This window comes from Panthera leo, chromosome B1, assembly GCF_018350215.1.
Source record: "Panthera leo isolate Ple1 chromosome B1, P.leo_Ple1_pat1.1, whole genome shotgun sequence".
NCBI classification, from domain to species: Eukaryota; Metazoa; Chordata; class Mammalia; order Carnivora; family Felidae; genus Panthera; species Panthera leo.
In genome coordinates this window covers 63,742,032-63,764,454 of record NC_056682.1, presented here as the reverse complement: position 1 = coordinate 63,764,454, position 22,423 = coordinate 63,742,032, and the positions used below count along the sequence as shown (strand labels likewise).

The 22,423-nt window shown below is 37.6% G+C and overlaps 1 long non-coding RNA gene across 1 annotated transcript in view; it reads right to left on the bottom strand.

The window, feature by feature from the left end:
• LOC122216941 overlaps window positions 1-16,802 on the bottom strand; it is a 41,291-nt gene extending 24,489 nt beyond the window's left edge. Inside the window, exons 1-3 of the long non-coding RNA XR_006201199.1 lie at window positions 16,708-16,802; window positions 5,558-5,676; window positions 3,333-3,435 (exon numbers count right to left, since the gene is read on the bottom strand). This is a non-coding gene — a long non-coding RNA (uncharacterized LOC122216941). The remainder of the gene's footprint in view (window positions 1-3,332; window positions 3,436-5,557; window positions 5,677-16,707) is intronic.
• Window positions 16,803-22,423: the final 5,621 nt, after the last annotated feature.

The window sequence follows — 22,423 nt, the reverse complement described above, 5'->3', positions numbered from 1 at the left end:
CCACTGCATTTAAACTTTCATTGAGGTATACAAGACTATGTATGGAGCTTCCAAACAAACTTAACTAAATGCAGTGAAAAGTGCAAGCTGACAAAGTTATTCATGATGTGGAAATTCAAATCAGATAAAAAAGAACCTTGATTTGGCTAGAGACTTGAATCTATAATTCACATTCAACAAGATGAAAATCACCATTGCCGGGAATATTATAATCAGTAACCCAAGGAGTCTGTAACTAGCTTGGCGGTGAGGGGAAAGAGAGAAGTAATCAAGTCATCAACACTTGTCTTATTAATGTCAATCTTACAAGCACATTTTTTTGAAAGGAAACACTAAATAAGAAGGATTCATATTTCTATTACAAAGTCATACAGTTTTATTTCAGCTTGAAAATTTGTGTTAGAAATATGACAAGGAATATAACAGTCTGACACAAGAAAATCAAGGACTATCATCCATTCATCCATAAACCGTAGGATTGGTGTGTACATAACTATCATACCAAGGGTCAAGTTTTATGCTAGGGACTGGATATGTGAAGTTTACTGTTGTTGACAAGTAAATGATTGTAACTCAATGTGATAAGTTGTATGTAAAAGTACTTATAAAAGACTATGAGGAAAAACTGAAACATCATGGATGACTTCATAACACAAATAACATGTGAGCTGTGTCTTGAGGAATGTTTTATTCCTTATTCTATTTCATAACCAGATGGACGAGAAGAACACCCTTGCAAATGGATTAGCAAGTACAAGGATATGGAGTATGATATTACATGATCTATTCGGGAAATGCAGAATAGTTCTGTGGTAGCAGTATTAATTGCAGGGAAAGTGGCTACAAATGAGACTAAAATGTACCATGAAAGCCATGATACGAAGAGTGTCACTTTCACCAAGCTAAAACGATTTGTAAACTTTATGATGGAAAATAAGATACTACCAATGGTACTTAAGCAGGATGATTAGATTTGGGTTTTACAAAGAAAACTCTGATATTTGGATTGAGGAGGTGAGAGACTAAAGAGATTTTCCTATTCCTAATTTCCTTATCTTTGGTTGGTACTAGTCAATTAGTCGTAACAACTAATTGGGTGTTTAAGGTAATAGACAAAAAAGTTAAGTGTGACTCAGTAATTTCTATTTCTTACAACAAGATTAATTCATGTGGGCACAAAGGGGGTGTGGGAAGAGAGCAAGTTTGGGGAAATAAAAATAAGATTAGTGTCAGATGCCAGGAACTTCCAGGAGATGCTGAAATGATAGTTGAATATACAAGTTTTAAGCTGAGATATGAAGACTAAAGAAACAGGTCTTGGAGTAAACAGCTTGCAGGTGATATAAAAACTATGGAGGGTGGGGCACCTGGGTGGCTCCCGACTCTTGATTCCAGTTCAGATCATGATCTCCTAGGTTCATGGATTTGCACCCACCCAAGACTCTGAGCTGACAGTGCAGAGCCTGCCTGGGATCCTCTCTTTCCCTCTGTCTCTGCAACTCCTTCACTCACACTCTCTCAAAATAAACATTAACTGTGGAGGAGGGTGGATAATATTGACCTGAAAAACTATGGGAAAAAGAGTTCCAACAACAGAATAGAACCTTGGACCATTGGCCTTTTAAAGGATGGAGAGAGAGAAGGAATCTAGAGACTGGGAGAACCTGGGTCAAAGATATCAAGGGAAGAGAGAATTTTATGAGGTGCACATTATTGTTAAATGCCTTACACTAGTCATAAAACATAAAAACTAAAATGTTGTCATTGCAAACTTGGGGACCTTATAAGAAGAGTCAATGATTGATGAGGAGTAAAAAAAAAAAAAAAAAAAAAAAAATTACTGCAGTGAGCAGAAAGTAATTAGAAGTCAAGCAAACAAAGACAGTGTGTCTATACATTTCTCAATAAATCGCATTTTAAGGAAATGAGAGCTTCGTCTATATTTTAAGATTAAGTTATTCCCCAGTTTTACAACAAAATATTGTCAAACTAAAATACAGTTGAAATACTTAACTTGTTTGCTTTGTGTAAATAAGTTTATGAAGTGGGAGAATAGAAACAAAGTGAAATGAGAATTAGAATTTATTACTCACTTAACACAAGCCCAAGTAAGTTTAACAGAAAAATCAACTTACTACACTGTGATTTCTACAAGGATTCTCAGACCTTTGAGAAGCCCTTCCCTGGTTTTCTCTCAAGGGTTTTCCCTACCCTGGACTGTAAGGAACTTTAATTCTTCAGTTAATGAGACTTTTGTAGGTTCTGATTCAGACTTTTGGAAAGATTCCAATTTGACCACAGAAAGTTCCTTCCTTCCTTCTTTTCTTCCTTCCTTTTTTCTTTCCTTCCTTCCTTCCTTCCTTCCTCCCTTCCTTCCTTCCTTTCTTCCTTCCTTCCTTCACTCTTTCACTCCTTTACTCCCTCCTTCACTCCTTCCCTCCCTCTTTCCCTCCCTCCATTATTTCTTCTTTCAGCTTTTAGGCTAAACTACATTTAAACACCCATCTTTTACCTGTTTTCAAGGTCTCAATCCCTAAAATTCCTACATTTTCACCTTTCCTGTTTTCTTCAGTCTCATTTTCAAAGAACATGGCGTACCTATGAGCTGTTCCCTAAGTTCTTGCATCTAGCTGGGGTTATTGCTTCTTGTTCCTATGTCATTTATAAAGCAGAAATGATTGACATTCCCTGAGACAAAGCATGGCTAAGCCTTTCTTGGTTCTGGTTCCAATTTCTCTTGATCCCTCAAATGTTTCAACTGCCAAGGAAAATGACCCTTCAGAATTCTAGTTATTAAAATTTTACCACATATTCTACTTTACTTTGCAATATCACTGCAGAGTATTATCCACACTAGATGTCAAAGAGATACCTACAAAAACATACACTGTCTTGTGCTTTCTTACAGCATGTGGTTTATTGTCTGTATGCTGCAACTTCTATCCTTTCAAAGAAAAATCTCTCCATGTGAGCGGTGACTTAGTAAGCATAAGTTGAAATATCTAGTCCTAGGGCCCAGCATAAGTGCTTAAAAGAAATATGCAGAAGCACAACTCTGAGCCTTTATATTGTTTAAGTGGAAAGAGTCTATAGAGGAAAATAAAATATAAAAGTGGATCAGTTAACTATTGGGGCATCACAAACCACCAACTATTGCTGCAAAACTTACTGGCTTAAAACAAAAACCATTTACTTTCTCAGAGAAGGAGCAATTTGGGTTGAGCCCAAATGGGTGGTTCCTCTGCTGGTTTCTCCTGCGATCACTTATGTGGCTTCAGTCATCCAGCTCATGGTTCAGCTGGGGCTGGATGATCCACAATGGCCTTGCTTACCTATCTGGCAGTTGGCACGGGATGTTGCTTGAAGTGCCTTTGTTCCTTTCCATGTGGTCTCTTATCCTCCAGGAAGCTAGACAGTTGATTCTTCATATAATGGCTAAAGTGTTCCAAAAGATCAAAAGCAGAAGTAGCAAGAACTCATAAGATCTGGTCTTAGAAGTCATACAACATTGCTTTTGCCAAAGCAAACCTCAAGGCCTGTCCAGATACGAGGAATATAGAAGTAAGTTTCATTTCTGATGGGAGAAATTCTAGGATCACATTGCATAGAGACATAAATACAAGGCAGTGTGATTCACTGGAGGCCTTTATTCATAATTCTCTGGAAGTCATAGCAACGAAAACCAAATGATTTCTGCCTTAATAAGAAGCAATATACTTTTATCTATCAGACATGATTATAACTGGTTAAGTGTATTCTCCCAGACTACACTATGAGCACGTTAAGGGTTAACATCTTACCTTACCTCCTTTAGAATGCAGAGTTTACATTAAAATCTCCACATAGTAAGAATATAAATAATAATAATAATAATGTATAATAGCTACTGTTTATTGAGTTCACTATAGCCTAAAATCTTTGCACGAATATCTCATTTGATGCTCACAACAACACTACTAGGAAAATGTTGTCATCACCCTCAGTCAAAAGATGAGGAAACTGAACCTCAGCAGGAATAAATAATGTAGCCAAATTACATGAATGGGTAAAGGTGAGATTAGAAACCCGTTCTGCCTCACCAGTGAGCCTATCATCTCTCCCACTAAGCCACACTGCCTTACATGACGATGCCTGGGAGGAATGTGACACGCATGGCTTTGTCTAACTCCAGGCAAGAATATGCACACACTAAAGTATAACTGAGTCTTTCATTTACTGTTTCATATATTTCTTTCTTAGTTATTAGGATTTTGTAAGTCCTGACGGTGTGAGAGGTGATTTGTTTTCATCTCAATTCTAACACATTTTGAACTATTTTATCAGCCTATGGGGAAAACAGATTGTTATTTTTATTTTTATTTGGTTTGTTTAAAAAAAAAACACCAAAAAGCTGGTTTACTAGTAAAACTATTGTAAACAGTCGCCTGGGGACATCTCCTTTGGCAGACAACCTGTTTGCAGAGTCCAATTCCCATCAGCTCAGTAGTTGAGATTAATGATATGGGAAGAGTTTGAACACTACAGGTGGCAGAATGGGTGATTTAACAGCAAAGCTGTGCAAATCAATCTACCCTACACCTCACAGTCATCTTGTAAGTTTACAGAAAAAGGGAAAAAGGAAGGAAGAAAGAAAGGAGAGAGGGGAGAAAAAGAATATTCCCCACTTTCAACATATGGAGTGATATGTGATCTATGTTTACTTTTTATATTTCTCTTTTTCTTTACTTTACAACATCCATATGTTACCAAAACAACTTTGTTGTGATGTGCTTCTCACTGATGGGAATTTGTGTATAATGCAGATTACACCCTTCTTCCTCTGAGCCCCGTTTTTAAATGAAAGATTGGCTAAAGTTGTACCTTTGAGCAGGAGGCATGTAGAAAGAAAATGATGCTGGACAGGGAACTGCAGGCGACTGCAGGAGAGGACAGGGTAGATTCCCATGTTTACAGGATTTTACCAACCTTATCTTCCCTCATGGTATCAACAAAAGGGGTACCATTTGACCTGACGATTTCTTAAATTGTCTCAGACATCCTGGAAAGCCCAACTTGGCAGAGAATGCAGAATTTTTGCCAAGTAGCACAAAGTTGAATTTGGATCATATGGCCTGACTGACCCTAGAACTCCATCAAGCTGCCAAATAGTCTCACCTTGGTCATTTTATTAACTGCACAGTGGCATGGCTCTACATTTGATTAGATGGAATTTTTTGGACGCTACTGCTTAAGTAACAACTGAGCTTTACTGTTTACATAATCATAAGAAAAGATGTGTTAAAAATATATGTGCAAAATAAAACATTTATAATGGCAACAAAAACTAAGAAGTATTTACTGTTGGGGTTCTGCTAGTTGTCCCCTAATGTCTATTTGCCCCTTTTTCCATACTAATAGAATGCCAGACTTTTTGTTGACTCATAGTGTCCCAAAATAAAGGAAATGTTTCTCAGACTTTCTTGCCACAAACAGGTGGCCATTTGACTTATTCTGGCCATGGGATATAAGTAGGAATAGGTGCAAGGATTCTGTTTCCAGAGGCTTCCTTGTAAGATACCTGGATGTTCGTCTTGACTCCTTCTTGTGTATCTTTTCTTCAGTCTTCCTCCCTGTCATACAGATGTGTTGGCTGACATTCTTACAGTTATCTTGAATCGTGAGGACCAGAACTGATGTCTGAAAGATGACAGGGGAATGTGGAAGACTGCAGCAGAGATATCATACCAACCCCTTGTGAGATACTTTCATGTGAGAAAGAAATAAACTTCTTCCATATTTAAGCCACTATTACTTTGAGTCTTTTTTACTTTCAGCCAAACCTAGCCCTAGATGATATACCTAGGAATAAAATCCATAAAAAATGTACAAAACTTATGTAAAGCACACTTTATTTAATGAAGGACATAAATGAATACCTTGAATCAGTAGAGAGTCATGCTAATTTTCTGGTTGAGAAGGCTCAGTATTATAAAGATATAAATTCTCCTCAAATTGATCTATAAATTCAATGCAAACATAATCAAAATCTCAATTGGATTTTTAAATTTTAAGGTGATTCTGAGGTTAATCTGGAAAATTAAATGTACAAGAGTACACAAAAAATGTGAGAAAGAGAAAAAGAATAGTGATTAGGGACTTGCCCTCTAATATGTCAAAATATATTATAAGATATATTAATTAAAATAATATGTTATTTTTAATGTTTATTTTTTTATTTTGAGAGAGAGAGAGAGAGAGAGTGAGCAGGGGAGGGGCAGAGAGAGGGGGAGAGAGAGAATCTCAAGCAAGCTCCGCGCAATCAGCACAGAGCCCCACGCCAGGCTCAAATCACAAACTGTGAGATCACGACCTGAATGGTAAACAAGAGTCAAATGCTTAACCAGCTGAGCCACCTAGGTGCCCACAAAAATGTTTTATTGGCATAGAAAGTACAATATACATCAATGAAATAAAAATACTCAAATATATATGTATATAAACACATATAGTATAAATGAATATAAGCAGGTAGCATATATACATATATATACGTGCATAAGGCTATATATATTTATACGCAACCTGGTTATATTCATATACTAGCATATATAAAAATATAAATCTAAACAATGTAAACTCATTAGGCCACGAGGATAAAAGGAAAATCTACGATTTTAGAAAGGAAAGGTGGTACCTCTCAAAGAGACATCACAAATATGAGCAAAAGAGTGGCATTTACTCTTGTAAACAAGATGGGCGTGCGACAGTCCCAGAGTCTCATGCCAGCCTGTCACCAGGTCCCGCCCTTGCTATTTACTGTGGATCCAAACCTATTTTCCTCTAAATCCAACAGTTTCTTTATTTACATTTTCCTGGAGAATGTTATCTTAACAAGAGAAACACTCCCAGATTTGACAATGTTTTGAATTTAAAGAAGGTTGGGTAAGATTGTGAAATGTCTTAGTATTAAAGTAAATATAAATGACAAGAAAAATCACAGTTTTAACTGTATATAGTATTGACAGGGTATTTATCAATGAATTTAGATTTTGGAAAAACTGCAGATTCTACTAGAATAAGTCCTAGTAATGTGTGCTTATAATTTAAATTTAGACAGGTGGTTTAATTTATTCCTATGTAACAGAATATCACTTATTTTATATACTAGGAAATTACAAAATAGAAATGCATAATAGTTATGATTTCAAAATACCTTAACTAAAAAAAGAAACAAAAATATTTTTTTTCTTTATTACTACCATAAAATTTTGGTCTTTCTCTTCAAACTGTTTTATCAAACTGGTCTATAATTATTGATCATTGAAATGTTTGCCATCTGTTATTTAAGAGTCACAGATATTTTATCCTATTTAACCATTGAGTTCCAATGATACAAAAAGGTATTTACTAACTATGTAAACATGGAAATAATTGCTTGGAAGGGAAAGTATTTATCTAATTAATTATTATCCTTCTATGAATCCAAAACAAGTGCTTCAGAGTAGTATGACACAATGGAAAGAATCAGAATCCTGATTCTTATCTACCAGCTATGTGAACATACATTATTTACCTAACCGCATTGACAATTAAATACAGTTTTTAAAATGCAAGTAAGGGGCGCCTGGGTGGCGCAGTCGGTTAAACGTCCGACTTCAGCCAGGTCACGATCTCCCGGTCCATGAGTTCGAGCCCCGCGTCAGGCTCTGGGCTGATGGCTCGGAGCCTGGAGCCTGTTTCCGATTCTGTGTCTCCCTCTCTCTCTGCCCCTCCCCCGTTCATGCTCTGTCTCTCTCTGTCCCAAAAATAAATAAAAAATGTTGAAAAAAAAATTAAAAAAAAAAAATGCAAGTAAATTGGTTGGCATGCAGTTGATCCTTGCTAATTATCATGCTTCCTTTCTACTAAGTGTGCCAATGGGTTTGGGAAGCTTGAGCTCAAGTCATAGTTCATGAAACCCTTTTTTGATTATTTATAGAAGCAATAATTTAGAAATCTATTTGATTTAATAATCATAAAATGATCTAGATTGACATTTCTGAACCCTGACACAAAGTTACTGAATTAGAATGATAAGGAATAAATTCAAAAACTCTATAGAAACAACTCTCCAGGGAATTCTGATGATCAATTATAGAGGAACAATACTATCTTAGACATTTTAGTAAATGCAAAGAAGCATATTTAAAGTAGCTGGCAATAAAATTCAGCAAAATTAAAATGGCAAGAATGAACTATGAGAAATGTACATTTATTTGCATCTTCTAAAAGTTAAAGTCTCTTCATTTTAGCCATATGTCTTTTTTAAATTTTTTACAGTGTATACTAATATCCATATAGTAAAGATTAAATTATTCAAATAGATAATCTTGGCTATCTAGTACCATTATTATAAACTCCTAAGGAGCCATCAATGTTTCTATGTGGTCTGCCTAAATCTACATTTTGCATTACAAATTGCTTTGCTATTTGCTTCATCTTGCTTAGAACTTCCTAATCATTCATGACATATGACATTGTGTTGGAAAGACACACATGGAGCCACACACTGTGCTCTATTAATTTTATTTGTTTACTTAGTGAAAGTTCCAGCCACTGCATCTCAATAGCTTCCCCTTTTTCTGGGTCAAGAACATGAAACGACAAATGGAGTGTGATGCTCCTGGAAATCGTTCCAAGAGTTACTTCTCCCACCTATCTCAGGTTGCTATATAACCTAAGAGTCAGATTTCTGGAAAGGTCCCACTGAGATATTTTAGTTCATGTTCCTGCCTCCAGGCTAGGTCTAGTATCCAGCTACCTAGTAAAATATACAGCCAGCTTTATCTACATGTACTGTCCACACGTAGAAAAGTGAGTATGCACATGTGTGAATGTGAGTGTGTAAAATAAAATATGACCCCCATAATGCTAATGTTTTTAAACTAACTGTAATACATTAGACAGACTTTTAATAATATACAGAAACTACCCCCATGGATTTACTGATTTGGTAACTATGGACATTTTATGCAGTGGTTTGGAGTCATCAGGTTGCTTGATACATTCTTGTTCTCAGCTTATCAACACCAGAACTTTGATTACCCAGAAACAGAGCAGAAAGTAGACCAAACGATAGGATTTGCTGGGTACCAAAATCTTGTGTTCCCCATAACATCTGTGTACACAGCTGTAAGTCTATCTTCTCGCCTTAATAACGGGTTCAATTCAATGGAGACTCTGGAGCCTGACTTCCTGTATTCAAATCCTGTCTCCACCACTTCCTAGGACAGGCATTATAGTCAAGTTCCCTAACCTCCCTGTGTCTCTCAATCAGCTATCTGCTAAAAACATAAAATAAAATACCTTTTGGAACTGATGAGATAAAGTGAGGTCACCTATGTATGCAAAGCACATACAACAATACTAGGCCCATTATAACTTCTCCATGTTGACTATTATCTTTACTACTATGATTATTATAAACTACTGTGTAAACATTTAGCTGCAGTGACTCTGCAACTCTTTCCCACCATTACAAATTGATACTAGGAGCTAATAACTTTTTTTTAATATGAAGTTTATTGTCAAATTGGTTTCCATAAAACACCCAGTGCTCATCCCAACAGGTGCTCTCCTCAGTACCCATCACCCACTCTCCCCTCCCTCCCACCCCCCATCAACCCTCAGATTGTTCTCAGTTTTTAAGAGTCTTTTATGGTTTGGCTCCCTCCCTCTCTAACTTTTTTTTTCCCTTCCCCTCCCCCATGGTCTTCTGTTAAGTTTCTCAGAATCCACATAGGAATGAAAACATATGGTATCTGTCTTTCTCTGTATGACTTATTTCACTTAGCATAACACTCTCCAGTTCCATCCACGTTGCTACAAAAGGCCATATTTCATTCTTTCTCATTGCCACGCAGTATTCTATTGTGTATATAAACCACAATTTCTTTATCCATTCATCAGTTGATGGACATTTAGGCCCTTTCCATAATTTGGCTATTGTTGAAAGTGCTGCTATAAACATTGGGGTACAAGTGCCCCTATGCATCAGCACTCCTGTATCCCTTGGGTAAATTCCTAGCATTGCTATTGCTGGATCATGGGGTAGATCTATTTTTAATTTTTTGAGGAGCCTCCACTAGCTTTTACCTGGAATCCTGATCGGATGAGACACAGAAGAGATAAAATTAGTTGCAGCATTACAATGATAAACACTATGCCCTTTTTCACATATAGTGTGAATAGTAAAAATTCCTTCCATTCAAATATTAACCTTTTGTGCAAACCCAGTGCAAGTGATTTCGTTTTTTTAAAAAAAAAATTTAGTGTTTATTTATTTTTGAGAGAGAGAGTGAAAGAGACAGAGTGCAAGTTGAGGAGGGATAGAGAGAGAGGGAGACACAGAATCTGAAGCAGGTTCCAGGCTCTGAACTGTCAGCACAGAGCTTGACGTGGGTCTTGAACCCATGAACCAAACCATGGGATCATGACCTGAGCCAAAGTTGGACACTTAACAGACTGAGCCACCCAGGCACCCCAGCGATTTCCTTTTTTATAGCAGCCCCCCTGTTCACTCCAACATGAGGTTGCCCAACCTTCTGGAGCAAGAGTGGTACCTAACACATAATTCTATGTAATCAGGAACTGTACTACATTATAATACATTATATTACAAGACAATACATTAATTGTATTAATGTATTTACTCTTCACAATATCTCCTGAGTTGGGTGCTATTATTTCCCCATTTCATAGATAGAAAAACTAAAGCCTGGGGTCACACAGTAAGTAGTGGAACAGATTGAAATCTTGGTTTTGAGCTCCAGAAGCTGGTTCTTGACCTCCCTTCTTCTTTTGAATGCTTCTGGAACTCATATTGACCTTGTGACATTTGATCTCATGAAACTACTTGAAATTGCCCATGGGGGTACCTACTGTAACAGGAGCAGAGCCCTTCCTGGTTCTGCTCCTTAGTCAGTTGGTAGAGGAGAGGGCCCATTGTCTCCCTAGCCCCAGGGCCTCCTACAGTAATTAGGGCTGCTACACTTTCATTCTGAAAAGCCCCTGTGAAGTGCTCTGCAGGTCCACACCACTCCAGGGACTATCCAAAATGACCAAACGAAAGAATTCCCCTCAAAAGAATCTCCAGGAAATAACAACAGCTAATGAACTGATCAAAAAGGATTTAAATAATATAACAGAAAGTGAATTTAGAATAATAGTCATAAAATTAATCGCTGGGCTTGAAAACAGTATAGAGGACAGCAGAGAATCTCTTGCTACAGAGATCAAGGGACTAAGGAATAGTCAGGAGGAGCTGAAAAACGCTATAAACGATATGCAAAGTAAAATGGAAATGACCATGGCTCGGATTGAAGAGGCAGAGGAGAGAATAGGTGAACTAGAAGATAAAATTATGGAAAAAGAGGAAGCTGAGAAAAAGAGAGATAAAAAAATCCAGGAGTATGAGGGGAAAATTAGAGAACTAAGTGATGCACTAAAAAGAAATAATATACACATAATTGGTATTCCAGAGGAAGAAGAGAGAGGGAAAGGTGCTGAAGGTGTACTTGAAGAAATAATAGCTGAGAACTTCCCTGAACTGGGGAAGGAAAAAGGCATTGAAATCCAAGAGGCACAGAGAACTCCCTTCAGATGTAACTTGAATCGATCTTCTGCACGACATATCATAGTGAAACTGACAAAATACAAGGATAAAGAGAAAATTGTGAAAGCAGCAAGGGATAAACGTGCCCTCACATATAAAGGGAGACCTATAAGACTCGTGACTGATCTCTCTTCTGAAACTTGGCAGGCCAGAAAGGATTGGCACGAGATCTTCAGTGTGCTAAGCAGAAAAAATATGCAGCCGAGAATCCTTTATCCAGCAAGTCTGTCATTTAGAATAGAAGGAGAGATAAAGGTCTTCCCAAACAAACAAAAACTGAAGGAATTTGTCACCACCAAACCAGCCCTACAAGAGATCCTAAGGGGGATCCTGTGAGACAAAGTACCAGAGACATCACTACAAGCATAAAACATATAGACATCACAATGACTCTAAACCCGTATCTTTCTATAATAACACTGAATGTAAATGGACTAAATGCGCCAACCAAAAGACATAGGGTATCAGAATGGATAAAAAAACAAGACCCATCTATTTGCTGTCCACAAGAGACTCATTTTAGGCCTGAGGACACCTTCAGATTGAGAGTGAGGGGATGGAGAACTATTTATCATGCTACTGGAAGCCAAAAGAAAGCTGGAGTAGCCATACTTATATCAGACAAACTAGACTTTAAATTAACGCCTGTAACAAGAGATGAAGAAGGGCATTATATAATAATTACAGGGTCTCTCCATCAGGAAGAGCTAACAATTATAAATGTCTATGCACTGAATACCGGAGCCCCCAGATATATAAAACAATTACTCATAAACATAAGCAACCTTATTGATAAGAATGTGGTCATTGCAGGGGACTTTAACACTCCACTTACAGAAATGGATAGATCATCTAGACACACGGTCAATAAAGAAATGAGGGCCCTGAATGATACATTGGATCAGATGGACTTGACAGATATATTTAGAACTCTGCATCCCAAAGCAACAGAATATACTTTCTTCTTGAGTGCACATGGAACATTCTCCAAGATACATCGTATACTGAGTCACAAAACAGCCCTTCATAAGTATACAAGAATTGAAATTATACCATGCATACTTTCAGACCACAACGCTATGAAGCTTGAAATCAACCACAGGAAAAAGTCTGGAAAACCTCCAAAAGCATGGAGGTTAAAGAACACCCTACTAAAGAATGAGTGGGTCAACCAGGCAATTAGAGAAGAAATTAAAAAATATATGGAAACAAACGAAAATGAAAATACAACAATCCAAACGCTTTGGGATGCAGCGAAGGCAGTCCTGAGAGGAAAATACATTGCAATCCAGGCCTATCTCATGAAAAGCCCCTGTGTCACCGGCTGCCTCTATTCCCACATTCCCTGGACACTGTGGGGGTTGGCCAAGAGGGTGTTATTAGCACTAGGCACTGCTACCCACCCACATCCTATAGGAAGGGAAAAATAATTTGCCCCCTACCCTTCCAGGTTCTTGGCTGACACTGCACTGTCATAAAGATAGATTAACAGGGGGGAAACAAACAGAAGTTTAGTAATATGTATACCACCAGAATGCATGGGAGAGACCCAGGAGAATTGGCCTCCCTGAAATGGCCTAAGCCATCACCTTAAATAACATCTCTGGCTAAAGACAAAAGAAGATGTTGGTAGGTGGAGTAAAGTCAGAGCTGGGGAGTATCAGGTAAAGGATAGTAAACAAGAGTAAGGTTGTTAAATTGATTTAGGCCATTGCCTTCTCCGTTGCTAAAAGTTTCTAGAGTTTTAAGCACCCCTCTCTTCCTGGTACAAAGAGGAAGACACCCTTCCAAATAGAGATTTCCCTTATGAATGTAAATGTTTCTTACAAAAAGGTAACTTCTGTGTGGTTTTCAGAGCTTTTCCTATGCTGTTTCTTAAAAATAATCCTTATGCCAAAGAGATATTTTGGGATGGCAAATTCTGCTTTCCCTTACTACCCTCACTGTAGCCTTCCATCTTCCCCCTACCAAGCACCTGAGCTCAAGGACCACAGAAGGGCAACTGCAGGTTGTGACATGTTAGCCTGAACTGGTCCCTGCAGTCCCCCAGCCCTTAGCCTGGGAGAGACCTTCTCTGTCCAGAAGCATAGCAGGACAGCCAGGGTGTTTGGGCAGCACAATGAGAGGGTCGAGGTGGATCTGGTCAGTAGGTCCTCAGCCATCTGGCCCCATAGCTCCGCATCCTGTCAGTGCTGATGTGGGAAATAAAGACAGAAGGAAATGGTAGATAAAATTAAATTTCCTTGTGACCTGCAGCCCACTGACAAATACTTGAGGCAGGCAGAGTATAACATTCCTCCAGGAACTCCCTACTATCTTAATGTTAATGCTTTGCTAGAGAAAAAACAACCTTAGCTTGACAATAGCTAGGCCTCCAGTATCCTGTGAGTCTTCTTTAGTATATGAAAATCCTTTTGGAAACTTCCCCTTGCCTTTACCTCCCCCAACTCCCAAGTATATAATCAGTCACTCCTCACAATCTGCCAGGTCTTTCTGCCCACGGGCCCCATCCTCATCCTTTAATAAAACCACCGTTTTGCACCAAAGATGTCTCAAGAATTCTTGGCCATCAGCTCTGAACCCCAACACTCCAAACCACATCAAGGGCCACCACCCACAGTACCACCTCGCCCAACACATGCCCCCTTGTGCTAATTGGCCCTCTCCTGTGTGGTGACCCATTCTACCCCAACTCCAAACTCCCTGGGTCATTTCCTTGCTGATTTTTCAATGCTATGTTTAAAGAGTGGAAAATGAGAATATGAGTTTTTATTTTAAAAAAATGGTGCCAAAAAAAAAAAAAGCTTTGGTGAATATTTTATTGCTATTTACTTTCCCCACAAATTTATGTAATTACTCTGCAATTAGATTATAAGCTCATTGAAAGAAAAGACAATACTTTATAAATTTTGTGTTCTCCCCCAAATACCCACCACAGCAGTAGTAGTTCTAAAATTCCTCTATAGCAAGGGATTAACCTTGCTATACCTTCTACTGAGGGGGAAGATAAGGAGTGAACTAGAGGATGTGCTTAAAGCTTCATTTTCCAAGCAAATGTTTTAACTTATGTTATATATTTACCAGGGCCACTTGTGGTAGTAGAAAGGCTGAGAGAATTTTCAGCTGATAAAGACCCCCAATTACCTCTGGCCCAAATTCTGTACAATAGTGCTATGCACTGTTGAGGAGGAAAAATTTTCTTCTACCCTTCCAAGTTTCTTTCAGGTGGTCTAAGAATTAAATTGAGACAGATTAATAGGAGAAAATCAAATTTAATTTTGTATGTATGGAAACCCTACCTATATAAGAGATTCGAAGATGAAAGGTACAGTGAGGTATATGTGCCATCTTTGGCTAAAGAGTGAGATCAGGGTTTGGGGCTTCAAAGGGAGGGGGACAACTCTAAGGCAATAAGAAGAGCAGATGTTTGATAATTAAATGTTTTCCCTGCCATACAGATGGGTCACTCAGACAAAATTTATCTCTGGGAGTAACTCCAATTGTGGGAAGGGCCTCCAATTTAGATTCTTCTAAGTGATTGAGGGAACAGTAAAAAGTTTCTCTTGAATCCACAGGGTCTTAAAATAGTCCATATGCCAAAGTGGCACATTTTGGGAAGACTTGCCCTGAAGTCCTTTAGCACATAGGAAGCACTTAATGAATACTTGATGTATTATTTCATATATGTGATAACACTAAATGACAAAAAAATGTGATGGTGCCTTCATAGATTAAGAAGGGCAATATCCTTAGGAAAAAATGGATAGTCTGCCCCACCCACAAACTAGATAACAATTAAACCCCCTGCTCCAGTTCTCATTCCAGAATGACCTACTATACAAGCCCAGTGATCTATAGTCACTCGGAACCAGTAGCAGACAGATGGTAACCTTAAAAAGAAAGTCTAATCTTAGGAATTAGAATTGAGATTTTATAGCACAATAAAGTCCAAGACCATATCTTTTTCCTCTATAAAGCTTGCAGAAAAGAGCCAGAATTTAATTAAACTGCCATTACTCCTGAATTACGTATTCTCTTTTCTAATTTTCCCCAAAGTTCTTCATTATCTTTTAGTTTTCAGCCCAAAACAAAGGAGGACGAAGAGGAGGAGAAAGAGGTGGAAGAGGGGAGGGTAAAGGGGAGAAAATGGCTACTAGAGGAAAAGGGCACTATTTAAGGGAACTATTGGGGAATAAAAAAATCTCCCTTCTTCTTGTCTAGGTTCTTTGTCCGGGCCTAATAATTTCAATTGACATAAGACAGATTAAGAGAAGAAAAACAAACAAAATTTTATAACATATATCCTATACACACACACACACACACACACACACACACACACACATAGGAGACATCCAGGAAAACTGAGTAACTCTTAAATGGCCAAAGCCATCACCTTAAATACCACCTTCAGTTAAAGACAAAAGAAATAGGTTAGGGGTGGGGAATTAGTTATGGAAGTTTATGAGGCAAAGACAATAAACAAGAGTGAATTATTATGCAGACCTTTAAGTTGTTAGAATGACAACCACAGGTCCAAAATGGAGTTATTTATGCTGGACCAGATCTCCAAACTGGTGCTTACTATCTAACAGAATTACAGTTTCAACTTCTCCCGCAGTAGGAGTCTTAATCACTCAATCAGGAATTTTCTGCTCAGCACCAACAAGGTAATCTGTCACATGAGCCCTCTCCATCTACCGAAGGAAGATGAGTTAATCCAGCTAACAAACCTTCCTGCTTTTCCCCCAAAGGGAAGGTGACCTTGCCTGAAACAATCCTTTTGTGTCTTTTGCTAATTGTTCTGCCCCATTTCTACCTATACAACCCTTCCATTATGTACAGTTCCTTGGAGCTCCTTTCTACTTTCTAGATGGGATGCAGCCTGATTCATAAATCATTGAACAAAGTCAGTTAGATCTTTAAATCTACCCAGTTGAATTTTTTTTTTTATCAAACTCCATACCTTTTCCAGTTTCCATTTCTAGAGATCTGGGTATTCTCTTAGTCCTGGTACAGAGAGGGAGACACTCTTACAAATGGATATGTCCCTTATAAATGTAAATGTTTCTTACCAAAGGTTAACTTGTAGTCAGTTTTCAGAGCTTCATCTGTATCTGCTATATCTTTAAAAATAACCACCTTAAAATATCAATATGACAAACAGGCATACTTTGGGGTGGTATATTTTGCTTCCTTGCAGAAAATTTGCAATCATTTAATCTATTTCCCACTGTGAGGGAGCAAAAATAACTTTCCTCTACCTTTCTAGGTTGTTGGCTGAGACCCCACTGTAATAAAGATAGAATACAGAATAACAGAATTCTAAAGATAGAATATTCTGATGGAATTCTAAAGGTAGAATAACAGAAGAAAAACTATCTATCTATCTAAAGATGTAATAACAGGGGTGCCTGGGTGGCTCGCTCAGTCGGTTAAGCATCTGGTGTCCGACTTCGGCTCATGTCATGATCTCGCAGTTTGCGAGTTCCAGCCTTGAGTCGGGCTCTGTGCTGACAGCTCAGAGCCTGGAGCCTGCTTCCGATTCTGTGTCTCCCTCTCCCTCTGCCCTTCCCCTGCTCATGCTCTGACTCTCTCTGTCTTCCAATAATAAATAAACTTAAAAAAAAAAAGATAGAAGAACAAAAGAAAACAAAAACAAAAGTTTAATAAACATGTATATTTCCTGTGACATGGGAGAGACCCAGGAAAATGGAGAAACTCCCTGAAACGGTCCAGGCCACCACCTTAAATATCATCTCTAAATAAAGAAAAAAGAAGATATTGGGGAAGAGGGGAGATGAGTTATGGGAGGCTACCAGGCAAAGAACAGTAATCAAGGGTATGGTTGTTACACAGTTTTAAGTCCTTGCCTTCTCCATGGATAAGAATTTATAGAAATTTAGCCTTCCTCCTCTTTCTGGTACACAGAGGGAGACCATGGAAATTTCTTTTACAAATGGAGATTTCCCTTGTAATGTCTCTTACAAAAGGGTAAGTTCTTGGTTTTCAGAGCTTTTCTTATGTCTGCTTGTTTCTTAAAAAATAATCAGCCTAAAATAATCCTTATGCCAACAAAATGTATATTAGTGTGGAAAATTCTGCTCTTTCACTGTCTCAATGAAAGGGAATATCACAAGGGATCACATGGGAGGACAGAGATTTACAGTACTTGAAATCAGGCAGACCTGTTTTACTTCCTGGTTTTACTAGTCAACCAGCTATGTCAATGAAGTTAGACTATTTAACCATTCTCAGTCTCATCTTTCTCATTTGTTAAATGTACATCTACATATCTTAGTGAATTAAATGAAATAAGGTGTACAAAATGCTCAGCACAAGGCCTGGCACATTAGAACGCAGTCACTGTTAGTCATATCGCCATTAGTGTTCCCAGGGCTGATGCTGCCTATTGATGGCACAGGATAGGTTCAATGTAGAAAGCTGAAATAGAAATTCTTCCTTACAGTGTGCTAAGGCAAAATGTCTTACACACTGGTTATTATTGTGATAGAATTAAACAACATTCTTTTTTACAGCCTTATTCCGACATAATTCACATACCATACAATGTACCCTGTGAAAGCATGCAGTTCAATGATTTGTAGTCTATTTACAGAGTTGTGCAAACATCACAACAATTTTTGAACATTTTCATCACCTTAAAAGCAAGTCCCAAACAATGTATTTTTTGACAATAATTTTTATGTTTTTAGAATAATGTCATAAAAACATTCTCCTCTAGATTACAATTACCAGATACATAACACAAAAGTGGAAAAGTGGTAAACAAAGTAGAATAAGTCATATTTATGGATTATCAGTTTACTCAAACATACTATGACATAGGATACCATAATGACTTTATAAATAGGTTCAATGAAACACTAGTCACATTAAAACTGAGAACAATGCTCATAGAATTGATATAGCAACAGTCATAAAATAGTACATGTACATCTCTTCTGTATTTAATTATTTAAGTTTGTAAGTGTTCAAATGCATCACAGATTTTTTTAAATCTTAGAAAATATGCAACTATTATACAGAAATAGTAGTCAAGTACTCAAACATTTCAAAAACATAAAAAATAAAGTAATTTCTCTGTTCTTACTCTTAGTGGTATTGGATAGGGAACCAGAAGTCTACATCCCTTCATGACTAATTTTCCAGGTTGTTTTTATTAATCAGGATCTATGGGAAATAATAGTAATAGTAGAGGATTAAAAAAAACACCTATGGAACTAGATGCTCCTTATCAAATCTAACTGGGTAAACTTAATAAGGTTAAATGACCTCCCATGCATCAGTTTTCTCATTCATAAATTCAGGATATGGTAGCACATGTAGCCCATAAGATTGTAATGAGGATTACATATATAACATGCATAAATCAATTTCCAAATAATTCCAAAAATATATAAATAACCCCTCCTAGGAAGTGGAGCTTAATTCTCCTCCCCCTGAATATTGGCTGGACTTATTAACCTGCTTACAAAGACTAGTGCATGGAGAGGGGAAAATGGTACCCTTACAGTGGAGAAAACTGGCAAACAATGTCCCCTGTTGAACACCATCTTCCAAAAAAAAAAAAACCAGTAAAAAAAAAAAAGTTATAGTCACACTACTGCTTAAAACTTCCCAATGGTTTCCATCTGTGCTTACAATACAATTTTGATTCCTTGCTATCACTTTCTAGGTCCATGGTCTCATTCTCATCTACTTCATAATGGATGCCTTTTCCCTCTCTCACTATGGTCTGGCCTCACAAGCCTTCTCAATATAACTCAACTGATCCAATATTTTCTTTAAGTGCTTTCCTTGTGGTGTCTCTGATCTTGCCATGACCAATCCTTGTTTATCATTGTCACTTCTGCTCAATAGTTGCCTCTTCACAGATGCCTTCTCTGACTATCCTACCTAGACTGCCCTCTACTTGGCCACTCTGTCAGCTTACCTAGTTTATTTCCTTCACAGAGTCTATCATACCATAAAATTTTCTTGATTATTTGTTTACTTACTTGCTTGCAATCTCTCCCATCATGAGAAAGGTTGTTCAGTGAGGGCAGGAATTCTGCTTGTTTTGTTAAACTCCATACCCTCAGTTCCCATAAACTTGTGGAAGCCAAATAATAACGTGTTGAATGAGTAAATGACAGAGAAAATAGTAGGGATGTCCCCCATAGTTTTCATGTATTTTAGTAATTACAAAGACGGTCAATCCTTAAATGAGGACTAGATGAAGAGAAGAATGTCTGTTTTTTAAATTTCTATGCTTATTCTCTGATAGTTACCAGTCTTTCTCAGCTGTAGACATTTACTATATCTTTAACTTTCATGCTTCGCACCATTCATTTCTGATTTAGCATTGATCATGGACTCCTTCATGCTAGTCAATGAGCTGTAGAATTAATCTCTCTGCCAAGGCTGGGACCATATTAAGGGAGGGTGTCCTAAATACTTCCTTCCCTCAGATCACAGCTTTCCTTTAGCCCTTACCATATTTTCTCAGCTCCAGTAAGATTGTCGGTGGATTTTCTTGTCCCCCACTAGGATTGTAGCCTTTTCTGAGCCCAATGTAATTAATTGGGACTTTGCATCTTGTCTAGCTGTCAAGAATTTTCCACCTAAGACACAGATTCCCTTACCTCTGTGATTCTTTTTCTCTTCTTTCCCACATCTTAATTGTTTCACCCACCTAACTGCAGATATGGCCCACCCCATACTCTTACAGCACCTAAAGAACTAATTTAGAACCCCTTGGTTCATGTATAACTGAGTTCCTATGCCTCCTGGGACCCAGAGCATTAAATGATAGCTATTAAACTTAGGCTTTCTTCTTTTTCCACCAGCCCCTGCAGCTGAAGTCAGAGTATTCCTAAGGAAAAAGTCCATTTACATCATAAACCCTCTTTAATATGTGTGGCAAAATATTCTTAAAGTTATCAACCATAGCAGAACATATTTCAGTTTCAAGATACTTAAAAATAATAAGTAAATCATCATTGTATATATAAAATGTAGTAATAGACATTAGTAAACTGTGTAACATTCACCTGAAAGTAAAGACCCATTGGCAAAGTTTGATAATTACAATTAACCATGGCACAGTCCCAAAATCACTCGGACTGTCTAATAACTTTGAAGGTAATATTATGTTAAGGAACCACATACCTAAAGAAAATGTTTATAATGTTCTGTATTTTTGTAACAGATTTACTATCACCTTTCACAGAACCCAAAATTTTATGCTTCAAGTGGTAGAATCTATAGAATATTGATTTGTTTTTATTTGTTCAGATTCAACTGTCAGTAAAACCTAAAGAAGAAAGAATTCAGTCCCACTTAGTGGAAACTCACAAGATATAAATGTAGCAATATAATATTACATACAGGAAATATTGTGACTATCAGAATATAACAGGAACCATGTTTTAAAAATATTAAACCAATGTGTTTTCCCTTATTAATCCTGTTCTTTCCCCTATAACTCTTTCGGCCACTATGGCTATACCATGAAGGTTATTACCCAGAAAAAGTATGACTGCAGTTTGCCTAGACTCCAGAACATAGTGTAAGTAAAGAAGAAAGGAAAATAACATAGAAAAGAAGTTCTCAACAGAATAAGGGAAAATCTAAAGAAAATGGTATTTGGAAAAGATGAGATGATATTAAAGGAATTATGTTCAGGATCCCTTCATCCCTCATTTGTGTTGAGAAGATAGAAACCTCATTGAATGTCTAACTCAGACAGCTCCTGCACCCTGCTCCCACCTTATAAAGGACACCTCTTTGAACAGCACTTTACATCAACTCAAAGTGGTAATATAAGAGGAATCATACAGCATATTTGGGCAGCAGGTGGACTGGAGGTAGCATTCCAAAAATCTTCCTAGATTCGTGTGTGATATGAAAGGTATCCAAAATCCCTTCTGCTGTAGGTAGAACTAGAAAAAAGATGTGGGGTTCCTGGCTGCCTCAGTTGGTGCAGCATGCAACTCTTGATCTCAGGGACATGAGTTCAAGCCTCACATAGGGTGTAGACTGTACTTAAAAGAAGAAGAAGAAGAAGCAGAAGCAGAAGAAGAGGAGGAGAAGGAGAAGGAGAAGGATGTTCTAGCAGATGTTACCTGGCTAGCAAGCTTGCTAACGTGTGATGCTAGTGATGGTCACTGTGGCAGAGGTAAAATGTTTATATATCAAGATCTACTGGATGAACCACCAGGTCCAGGACCAAATGAAAGTCAGAGCCAGAACTAGAGATAGCTTTAGTGCTGCCCCAAACAAAAATGGGATCTTACTCCATGGAGGGCAATATACCTCCAATAATTAGCCATGTATTTATATCCCTCATATATCTATCTATCTCCCTCATATATCTATCTATATCTATCTATATCTATATAGATATAGATATCTATATCTATCTATATCTATATCTATATAGATAGATATAGATAGATATATGGCCATATAGATAGGTATATGAGGGAGATAGATAGATAGATAGATAGATATAGATATAGATATAGATAGATATAGATAGATATGCATCCAATAGCCAATATTCCAGTTTGAGTCTGAAGACTGTCAGCTGTAGAAACAGGAAGAGCCAATGATGCAGATGAAGGAAATCTGCTAGAGAATTCTCTCTTGTGTGGGGAGTCTGGTCTTTTTGTTTTTGTTTTTGTTTTTTCAAGTCTTCAACTGATTGAATGAGGCCCACTCCCATTATGGAGGGGATCTGCTTTACTAAAAGTGTACTGGTTTAAATGTTAATATCCAAAAACA